At 34.5% G+C, this 10,970-nt stretch overlaps 1 pseudogene; it reads left to right on the forward strand.

Moving 5' to 3' along the window:
- Positions 1–8,633: 8,633 nt before the first annotated feature.
- Positions 8,634–10,654, forward strand: LOC126953243 (stress-70 protein, mitochondrial-like; annotated as a pseudogene).
- The last annotated feature ends 316 nt before the right edge of the window (positions 10,655–10,970 follow it).

The raw sequence follows: 10,970 nt of genomic DNA on the forward strand, positions 1-10,970 counted from the left end.
AATTTTTACTAATAGCTAATTATTGAGTACTATTTGCTAGCCATAATGCTTTACATAAATGAGCACATTTACCTTTTGAATGAACACCATGATATAAAAATCATTAAAATCTTCATGTGCACAAGAAGAAATTGAGAGTTTAAGTAACCTGCCACTGTCATATTGTGAACAGAGGATAGAACTGGGATTTGAACTTGGCGATGTTAGCTGTAAATATCACATATACACCAATACTTTATACTGCCCATATACTACAGAAAAGCAGACTTTACTTACCAAATAAGTTGAAATTAATATATTATAATTTTGGCACAGGAAAAGGCAAATAGAGAAATGGATGTAAAGAGGTAGCTCAGAAGCAGCTCTCTACTGATATGGTTGTCAGAATATACCAAAGGTGACGGTCTTACAACTACATTACTGAAGAGGTGACAGATTATTCAACACATAATCTCCTAAACATTGCCTATTCAAATGAAAAAAAAAAAAAAACACAAATGAGTACTTTACCTTATATGGAAAAATATAACTCAGAGTAAATATCTAATTTAAAATAATAGCTATAGACTTCAGGGTAAAAAAAATTTCTTCAGTAATACACCCCCACCAACAACAACAAATAAAAGTATGATTAATTTTACTACATTGATGTTTACTATATCTGTATAACAAACTCTCTCTCTCTCTATATATATATATAGTTAAACCATAAACTATACGCTGCAAAATTATACCTGCATTGCCTATAACTAACCAAGATTTAGTGTCTGAATGCATAAAAAGTTGGTATGTCATAACAAAAAAATTAATAAAATAGATCAAGAATTTGGACAAATCACACAAGAAAAATCTTAATTGCTAATAAACATTTTATAAACTCAATATTACTAGAAATTAAAGAAGTGTTTATTAAAGCATGAGATATAATTTCATACCTATAAAATTGACAAAAATGCAAATAAACATGTATATGATAATACTCAATGGGCATGGACTTGGAGAAGCAGAGCCTTGCCTACACTACTAATAGGCATATGTACAAAAATAACCACTTTCAAGAACAATTTAACAGTATCCACCAGAGCTAGGCAACCACATACACTAAGAATTAGCAATTCTCTGTGCATAAATAGCAAGTGAAGAATTATTTTAATATTAAAAAATGAAACAACCTAAATTTTGAGTAATAGAGAAATGAATTAATAGTCAATTATACTATATTTTTCTAATATCCAGAAAATTACATAATATGAAGTTATTAAAACACTATATCTATAGTATTAGCATACATAAATCTTGAAAAAAAAGAGTAAAAGCAAATTAAAAAGGAATATGTATAGCATAATGTCATTAACATAAATATGAGAAACATACTAATTAATGCTGTGTTTGTGATTATATGATTACAGATATAAATTTGGACATACATGATAAAAAGAGGGCCTTCAATTTTATTGTAATATTTTAGTTCTTTTTAGAATGACTTACTTTCTTTTTAAAAATTAGCATTGTAAAGGACCAAACCATGTGTTAAATGTGGTTGGGGGATACAGAGGGTCTACTATGGTATACCATTGCTGTATCTTTTAAATATTTCACAATTTAAGCAAATTAAAATTTAAATAACTTTAAGCAAAATGGAAGTAATGTAAATTTTATAGGTTTTGCTTTTCTATGGCCTATGTGAAAGACTGAAAACAGACTTTTTTTTTTAATAGTACCATCATTACCTGGAACATAAGATTGGATTTTCATAAAGATATTTTGAAATATACACATTGAAAATTGAAACATTCAATGTGCCTTCAAAATCTGTAGAATATAGTATGATGTCTAAGTACATTTCTTGACTTGGAAATGCAATGTAGAACAAAAGGGTAAAGAAATATAATTACAAGCAAATTTTAACATTTTTTTTAAATGGCACATTCTTATTTATATGTTTTAATTATAAGTATATACACTTTAATTTTTTGTTTAAAAATGCAGTGCCAATATGTTGACTTAAAAATTGCAGTGAACGGAACCTCAGCGATGTGATCTTGTCTAGCAAAAAGGCCTTTGCAGATGTTATGTTAAAACGAGATCACACTGGATTAAGGTGGGCTATAAATCCAATGAGTGGTATCGTTATAAGAACGGGCGAAGGCCCCGCGATGGCTCACGCCTGGAATCCCAGCACTTTGGGAGGCTGAGGTGGGCTGATCACAAGGTCAGGAGATTGAGAACATCTTTGCTAACATGGTGAAACCCCATCTTTACTAAAAATACAAAAAAGTTAGCTGGGAGTGACGCAAGCCCATAGTCCCAGCTACTCTTTGAAGGCTGAGGCAGGAGAATCGCTTGAACCTGGGAGGCGAAGGTTGCAGTGAGCCGAGATCGCGCCGCTGCACTTCAGCTTGGGCGACAAGAGCAAAACTCTGTCTCAAAAATAAATAAATACATAAATTAAATTAAATTTAAATTTAAAATAGAACAGGAGAAGACACAGAGAGACACAGAAGGAAGAAGGCCCATGTGATGATGGAGGTAGAGATTGGAGTGATGCAGCTACAAACTAACAAATTCCAAGAATTTCCAGGAACCACCAGAAGCTAGGAAGGTGGTGTGGGACAGATTCTCCTCAGAGCCTCCTGAAGAAATCAACCCTGCTGACATCTTGATTTTGGACTTCTGGCCTCTTGAACTGTGAAAGCATAAATTTCCATTGTTTTCAAGCCATAACGAATACAAATATCATTGCCTAATAAAATAAACTAGAGTTCCATGGAAAAATAGCTTATTCTAAGACTGACGCACAGACAATATGAGCCTAGAGTATCATCTTGTAGTGAAACACACATACACACACATGCACACACATACACACACAAGAAGCAGTGATGGGTCATGTCAAAGTGACTCAGAAGCCAATATGAAGAGGCTCCAATAACAAGAGTTGGAATAGCTTAAATAATAAATAATGATAATATTAGATTAAAATGCAAAAACAAAATAAATCTCCATGAAGCCATACTAATATAAAATATTAAAAAATTACATTGTGAATAAATTAAAAATAGGAGAGAAGAAAGAAATCTTTCTCATGAAGAATTTCAATTAATCTATGTAGAATTAATTGCATTAGGCAAGTTTCATTGATGAATGCTCAAATTATAGGTAAAAATTAAGGAGAACAAGATCTTTGCATAACCCCAAAATTTCTCCCACAAATTTATTAAGTATAGTGTGATTTTACTGTATGTCCACAAGTTATTTGATATCGTTTCTTCCAGGAAGTATAGCTGAATTCTCATTTACTTTAGTTTGGGCTGGACTTAGTGTCTTGTTTCTAGTACATGGAGCACAAAAAGAGAAAAACAGAAACTTTAGAGTAGGAGAATCTGACAAACACCCACCTTAACCCGTGACCAAGGTAAACATCACCATTGATAAGTCTTGTTGATGTCACATTATCCCAAAATGATGCAACGAGAAGGGTACAGAGCAACTGAGGTATTCCTTCCCCAAATTCAAAACCTTCATCAATTTATTAGAAAATATCAGACATATCCAAACTGAGGGACATTTAACTAGTATCTGCAAAAGTGTCCAAGTCATGAAAGACAGACTAAAAAATTGTCATACATTGAAAGAGACTAAGGAGAGATGGCAACTAAATGCAACGTGGTATCCCGGATTAGATACTGAAATGGAAAAAGGGCATTAGTAAAAATGGTGAAATTCAATCCAAGTTGAAGTTTGAATTAATAATATTACAATTACATTAATTTCTTAGCTTTGATAAATATATTATAGCAATGTAGAATATTAAAATTAAAGGAATTTGAGTGAAGAGTATGTAGAAACTCTACTATATCTGAGATTTAACATTACTTCAAAATAAGAAGTTTAAAATGTATGTTACTGAAACTTTGATATATAATTAATTTCAGCCTTTAAAAAGCTCGAAAACTCATCATCTTAATTATCTATGTGGTTAATTGAAAACTTAGTCAAGTAAATAATTTGTTCAAGGTTATAGAGTATATTACCAATAGAGAAAAATTTTACTAAAGATTACAGGCTTATTTCTAAAAAAGTAACGAATATTTTCTTTGAAAAATAAATTAGAGTGTCTAAAAATGCATATGTGTTAACACTTCAGAAAGTCTCATCCAAAATGTGTTTGCAAATTTTTAATAGTTTCCAAAGGATCCTGGATGTCATATTCAATCTAGAGTTCTATTAAAAATTCAGGATAGTATAATTCAAGACTTTAAAAAGTGTTGTTAAATTTTATATTTCTGTACAGTAGGGCATAGAAGATTTATGAATAATTTCAAAGGCTATGGCCCTTAGAATTGAGTGAATGAATTCATACTGAAAATGTTTGATTAAAGTGAGAGAAAGGACTAACTACTCATTCAGTTGCTGAAGTTCTCAAAAACGTTTAGAATAGTCTTTAAATTCTTCAAAATGTATTTAGGTAGCCCAGTGCTTATGGAATACTTTGAAAAAATATTTCAATTAAAAATAATTCTACCTGTATATCATAATATTTTTTATTTTTAAAACATTTTTATGATAAATTTTCTCAGAATCTTAATGTCTAGTTACTGTATTTTGGATGAAATAAACCACCAAATTAGAAATTTAATGATTTATTTTCAATAAGGAAACTGAACTCTAACAAGATTAATATGTCAAGTCGTAGCTGGGATTCTCAAAACTTATTCTGCATACAGAAATGATTGAAATGTTTATCTGCAAATTATCAAATTTCTTGGGAAAAAATAGTCAAAAGTTAAAATTCTGTTTCAGTGAAAAAAGAATAACTCTAGGCTATGACCAATTTTAGCTCCATACTCATTCACAGAATTTTACGATTTCTTCTAATTCTTGGCTCCCTATATATTTTGATAGGTGATTTTTTTCTATCTGTGATTTGTGGCTGAAAGTGACTGTTTTTGATATAAAGTATGCTGCTAACTTACCAGTTTTCACTTTTTCTTCTCACCCCCTCCAAATACACCCAATCAAGTACTTTCATAATGCAGTCATCAAGTGGTTTCCAATACATAGTCTCTAACTTGTAAGAGCTGTGTAAAAATGTCTATTAAATGAAGAAAAACGAACATGAGTTTTTATCCTACTTTCTGAAAAACTTATGTGGACATAAGAGAGTATTTCTTTACTTTGAAGTGCTGCTAGTTTTTCCTTACAATGCTCTGATAGTCTCTTTATATATACTTTGTTTTGATTGATTAAAATGGGCATCTTAGTTTTACTCTGAGACATTTTTAATACTGTTCATTTTCTAGTAAGATGAAACTCTCTGTGTTATTATTGATTTATCTCTACAGAGGCTATAAGCTTTAATTTTGTATATTTTCTGTTTAAATCTTTTCCATTTATTGAGAAGGGACTAAGACCAATTACTATACAATTAGTGATTATAAACCAAAATGCTTACAGGAGCTAGGCTGAAAACATAAGTGCAACAGCAGTAGTTTCTTCTGGTATGTCCCCTCCTACATGCAGCAACACTACTTAGCTATAGCCGAGTGTTGCCATGAAGAAAGGCATTCCTAACACTGGCAGATGTTTCAGTTTATCAGGTTGTGCCAGAAATCAAAATCTCCTGATTCTTCAGTGCTAACTTAATATTTCTTTTAAGTGACTCAAGCCAAACTATAGCACATTTGTAGTTTAAAATGGACTGATCAGCAATTTGGGTCCATCAATAATTTATAATTATATTTATAGCAATTCTCTACTAATACATAGGGAGTTGAAGCTGAGGACTTCCCCTCCCTTTCAAGCCTTTTGAAAAAGTCAAATAAAAAGAAATTTGTTAAGGACTAATACATGTTGGAGGAAACATTTCTAAAAATCTAAGAATAGATGAAACCTACTGCAATATTTTTCAGTTATGTTTTGAGAACCTACTATTCTCAAAATGTTATTCTCAACATTCTCAAGATGTTAATCTACTATTCTCAAGATGTTAATCTACTATTAACATCTGAGAGATGTTAATAGATGTTAAACAATGTAGATTCTGAAGCATAGGTGTGTGGAAATTTTTTAGTTAAGCATGACTTTTTACTGTATATTTAGAACCTTCTAGAATCTTTATTATTCCAATATTAGAATAGTTTTCCTGAATTCCCAAGGGTCATTTAAATTAAAATGCCATTTAAAAAATGTTTCATTTCACTTCATATAAGTACAACCAATTATAGTGAGACTAACAGATAAAGGAGAAAATTTTCTCATACACCTATCAGAAAATAGAATTTTAAAAACAAGGCCAATAATACTGTAAAAAGAAAAATCACACAGGTTTTCCCACACTCATTTTATGTTTTCTATATAATTGCCTCTTGTTTGATTGATCTTAGGTTAGTAGTATACCGTTTTGAAGACATCATCTGGACTAAGAGTGCTGAAAATGCTGACTCTGCCTCAGAACAGACTAACGGTGGGTGCTCATGGCAGTGCCATCTTCCCCACTGGGAATCCTGTACTTATAAGATGGTATGTGAAGTATAAGTTGTCAAGAGCACATGACACAGTCTTTTATTGTGGCTATCATTCTTCAAAACTAAATAGTTCTGGTTAATTTATTATAGTAATGAACAATATAAGAATGGAGGATTATAAAATCCTGTTTGAGGATATTATAATAATAAACTATTTAACATACTTTTAGTTACTGATTACCCTGAAGGCAGTAACATATTATGGATAGTGAAGACATCAATAAATTTCTCATGCCTTCTGACTCATCCAGTAAACTGTGTTTCCCAAATGCCATCAATCAACAAAGGTATTTTTAAACCAAGAAACAATATATTCTATAATATCAACTTAATGACAATTATTATGCCAATCTTTGCACATGAACGTGTGTATGCATCCATTCATCCTGAAAAATACATTGAAATTTATTCATTAGAATAAGATTTTACATTTACATAATAGACCTAGGGAACGTTTAACTCCTTTATTTGATTTGACAGATGTATCAGTCAGGGTTCTTGAAACAAACAGAACCAATAAGATAGACAGATAGATAGGAAATAAGATATTTATTATGAGGGATTGTGATGTGATAACATAGGAGAGGCTGAAAAGTCCCACAATCTACCATCTATCTGCAGGGTGAAAGCCCAAGAGTGCTAATGATATAGAGCCAATCCAAGCCCAGAGGCCTGAGAACAAGGGTAGCCATTGGCGTAAGTCCCAGTCCAAGTCCAAAGGCGCAAGAACTAGAATCATTGATGTCTGAAGGCAAAAGAAATTGGATGTCTCAGCTCCACAGGAGAGCAATTTCACCCTTCCTCCACTTTTTTATTCTATTCAGGACCTCAATGGATTGAACAATGCCAATAGACATTTTGGGAGAGTGATGATCTTTACTCAGTCTACCAAATACTGCAGAAACCCCCACACAGGCAAGCACCCAGAAATAATGTTTTACTAGCTATCTGGGCATCCTTGCAGAAAGAGATGCCCATCTAGTTAAATCAAATAAACATTACAGCAGACTTTCCCATATTGTGGCTAAATGAAAAGATAGCTCATCACAGTAGTGAACTAATAAAAATGGGAAATACCAAACATATCTGGTTACATATGGCCTCCGTTACTTTTGAAGCTAAGAGAGTAAAACTTGGTGCTATCCGATGACCAAAAGGTAATCTCCAAAAAACTGTATGTAAAAAAAAAAAAAAATCAGTTATATTATTCTGAATTTGAGGCCTGACAGCCCATGTTATGTAAAGCTATGAATGTAAGTCATAAGTATCCACAGCATAACAAGAAATGACTCCAGTCCTTGTTTAGCATGAGAATATTCAAAATGAATGCAGTAGCAAGTAATAATGTTTAAGAATTCTAGCTATTTTCAAAAGCATGAAACTTTGTTAACAATAACAAAACCAAAAAGGTTAATAGTCTGTTGGGAAGTAACAGTGCCTGATAATTAAAAGAATATGTACTATCTGGATAAATAAGTAGGCCTGGGATGCCTTTCTGCCACTGCCTGTCAACACCAGACTGAGACCAGTTGTCTTCCAAACTATTGAGTTTTCCTTTTTATCATTCATAAACTTTGTTGAATAATAATAGCCTATATTTGTGTTGAAATGTACATGCAACACATAAGCGCAAATATGCAAATCTTGTCAGCAGAAATATATCTACCACATTAAAGCTAGAGTTTTCTTAGTTGACAATAGTTTTATAAATAGCAAAAATATTTTATAAAACATGGATATATGAGTTAAAACCATGCTTGGTGACCTAGATTGTTCTCATTGTCTTTTTTTTTTCTTTTCTAATTTTAAGCGTCTTAATTCTCATGCATTAACTCAATCTTTCATTAGTTCAAGGTCTTAAAGTTAATTAATTATATTCACATTATAATGTAAGTTAAAACTATCAAACGAGAAAATTAATGTATAGATCAAACATTTTTGGAAAAAATGACATTTAAATTTTTACCCAGTTAGCTAAAGCAGAAAAAGACTTAAGTGAACATTGTCTGAGGTTTACAATGACAGATACTTAAAAAAAAATCTTATTGTAGGTTTCCAGAAGCGCTGCCACCACCTCACCGCGCAGCTCCGGGCCGCCTGAGCGCCTGTTTGTTGCCTGGTACTCCATCTATCCACCAGCATAAGCTCCCGCGGAGTTGCAGCAGCCGGTCTCCTGGCACGCAGCCTCCCGGGGCCCTAGGGCCGCCCGCCACCAGGATGGCTGGAATGGCCTTAGTCATGAGGCTTTTGCAATTGTTTCAAGGCGGGATTATGCATCAGAAGCAATCAAGGGAGCAGTTGTTGGTATTGATTTGGGTACTACCAACTCCTGCACGGCAGTTATGGAAGGTAAACAAGCAAAGGTGCTGGAGAATGCCGAAGGTGCCAGAATCACCCCTTCAACTGTGGCCTTTACAGCAGATGGTGAGCGACTTGTTGGAATGCCGGCCAAGCGACAGGCTGTCACCAACCCAAAGAATACATTTTATGCCACCAAGCGTCTCATTGGCCGGCAATATGATGATCCTGAAGTACAGAAAGACATTAAAAATGTTCCCTTTAAAAGTGTCCGTGCCTCCAATGGTGATGCCTGGGTTGAGGCTCATGGGAAACTGTATTCTCCAAGTCAGATTGGAGTATTTGTGTTGATGAAGATGAAAGAGACTGCAGAGAATTACTTGGGGCACACAGCAAAAAATGCTGTGATCACAGTCCCAGCTTATTTCAAAGACTCGCAGAGACAGCCACTAAAGATGCTGGCCAGATACCTGAACTGAATGTGCTTCAGGTGGTTAACGAGCCCACAGCTGCTGCTCTTGCCTATGTTCTAGACAAATCAGAAGACAAAGTCGTTGCTGTATATGATTTAGGTGGTGGAACTTTTGATATTTCTATCCTGGAAATTCAGAAAGAGTATTCGAGGTGAAATCCACAAATGGGGACACTTAGGCGGGGAAGACTGACCAGGCCTTGCACATTGTGAAGGAGTTCAAGAGAGAGAGATGGGTTGATTTGACCAAAGACAACATGGCACTTCAGAGGGTACGGAAAGCTGCTGAAAAGGCAGACTGACATCAATTTGCACTATCTTACAGTGGATTCTTCTGGACCCAAGCATTTGAATATGAAGTTGACCCGAATATGAAGGGATTGTCACTGATCTAATCAGGAGGACAATAGCTCCATGCCAAAAAGCTATGCAAGATGCAGAAGTCAGCAAGAGTGATGTAGGAGAAGTGGCTCTTTTGGGTGGCATGACTAGGATGCCCAAGGTTCAGCAGACTGTGCAGGATCTTTTTGGCAGAGCCCCAAGTAAAGCTGTCAATCCTGATGAGGCTGTGGCCATTGGAGCTGCCATTCAGGGAGGTGTATTGGTTGGTGATGTCACGGACGTGCTGCTCCTTGATGTCATTCCCCTGTCTCTGGGTATTGAAACTCTAGGAGTTGTCTTTACCAAACTTATTAATAGGAATACCACTATTCCAACCAAGAAGAGCCAGGTGTTTTCTACTGCCACTGATGGTCAGACAGAAGTGGAAATTAGTGTGTCAGGGTGAGCGAGAGATGACTGGAGACAACAAACTCCTTGGACAGTTTACTTTGATTGGAATTCCACCAGCCCCTTGTGGAGTTCCTCAGATTGAAGTTACATTTGACATTGATGCCAATGGGATCACACATGTTTCTGCTAAAGATAAAGGCACAGGATGTGAGCAGCAGATTACAATCCAGTCTTCTGGTGGGTAAGCAAAGATGATATTGAAAATATGGTTAAAAATGCAGAGAAATATGCTGAGGAAGATCAGCGAAAGAAGGAACGAGTTGAAGCAGTTATTATGACTGAAGGAATCATTCAAGACACAGAAACCAAAATGGAAGAATTCAAGGACAAATTGCCTGCTGATGAGTGCAACAAGCTGAAAGAAGAGATTTCCAAAATGAGGGAGCTCCTGGCTAGAAAAGACAGTGAAACAGGAGAAAACATTACACAGGCAGCAACCGCTCTTCAGCAGGCATCATTGAAGCTCTTCGAAATGGCATACAAAAAGATGGCATCTGAGTGAGAAAGCTCTGGAAGTTCTGGAACTGGGGAACAAAAGGAAGATCAAAAGGAGGAAAAACAGTAATAATAGCAGAAATTTTGAAGCCAGAAGGACGACATATGAAGCTTAGGAGCGAAGAGACTTCCTGAGCAGAAATGGGCAAACTTCAGTCTTTTTACTGTGTTTTTGCAGTATTCTATATATAATTTTCTTAATTTGTAAATGTAGTGAACATTAGCTAGTGATCATTTAATGGACAGTGATTCTAACAGTATAAATTTCACAGTGTTCTATGTCTCTAGCCTGTCATATTTTCGGCTGCATGTAAAAGGAGGTTGGATGAATTGGTCATTATAAAGATTTAACTATTTTATGCTGAAGTGGCTATATTTTCAAGGGG

The sequence above is a fragment of the Macaca thibetana genome, chromosome 4 (genome assembly GCF_024542745.1).
Source record: "Macaca thibetana thibetana isolate TM-01 chromosome 4, ASM2454274v1, whole genome shotgun sequence".
NCBI classification, from domain to species: Eukaryota; Metazoa; Chordata; class Mammalia; order Primates; family Cercopithecidae; genus Macaca; species Macaca thibetana.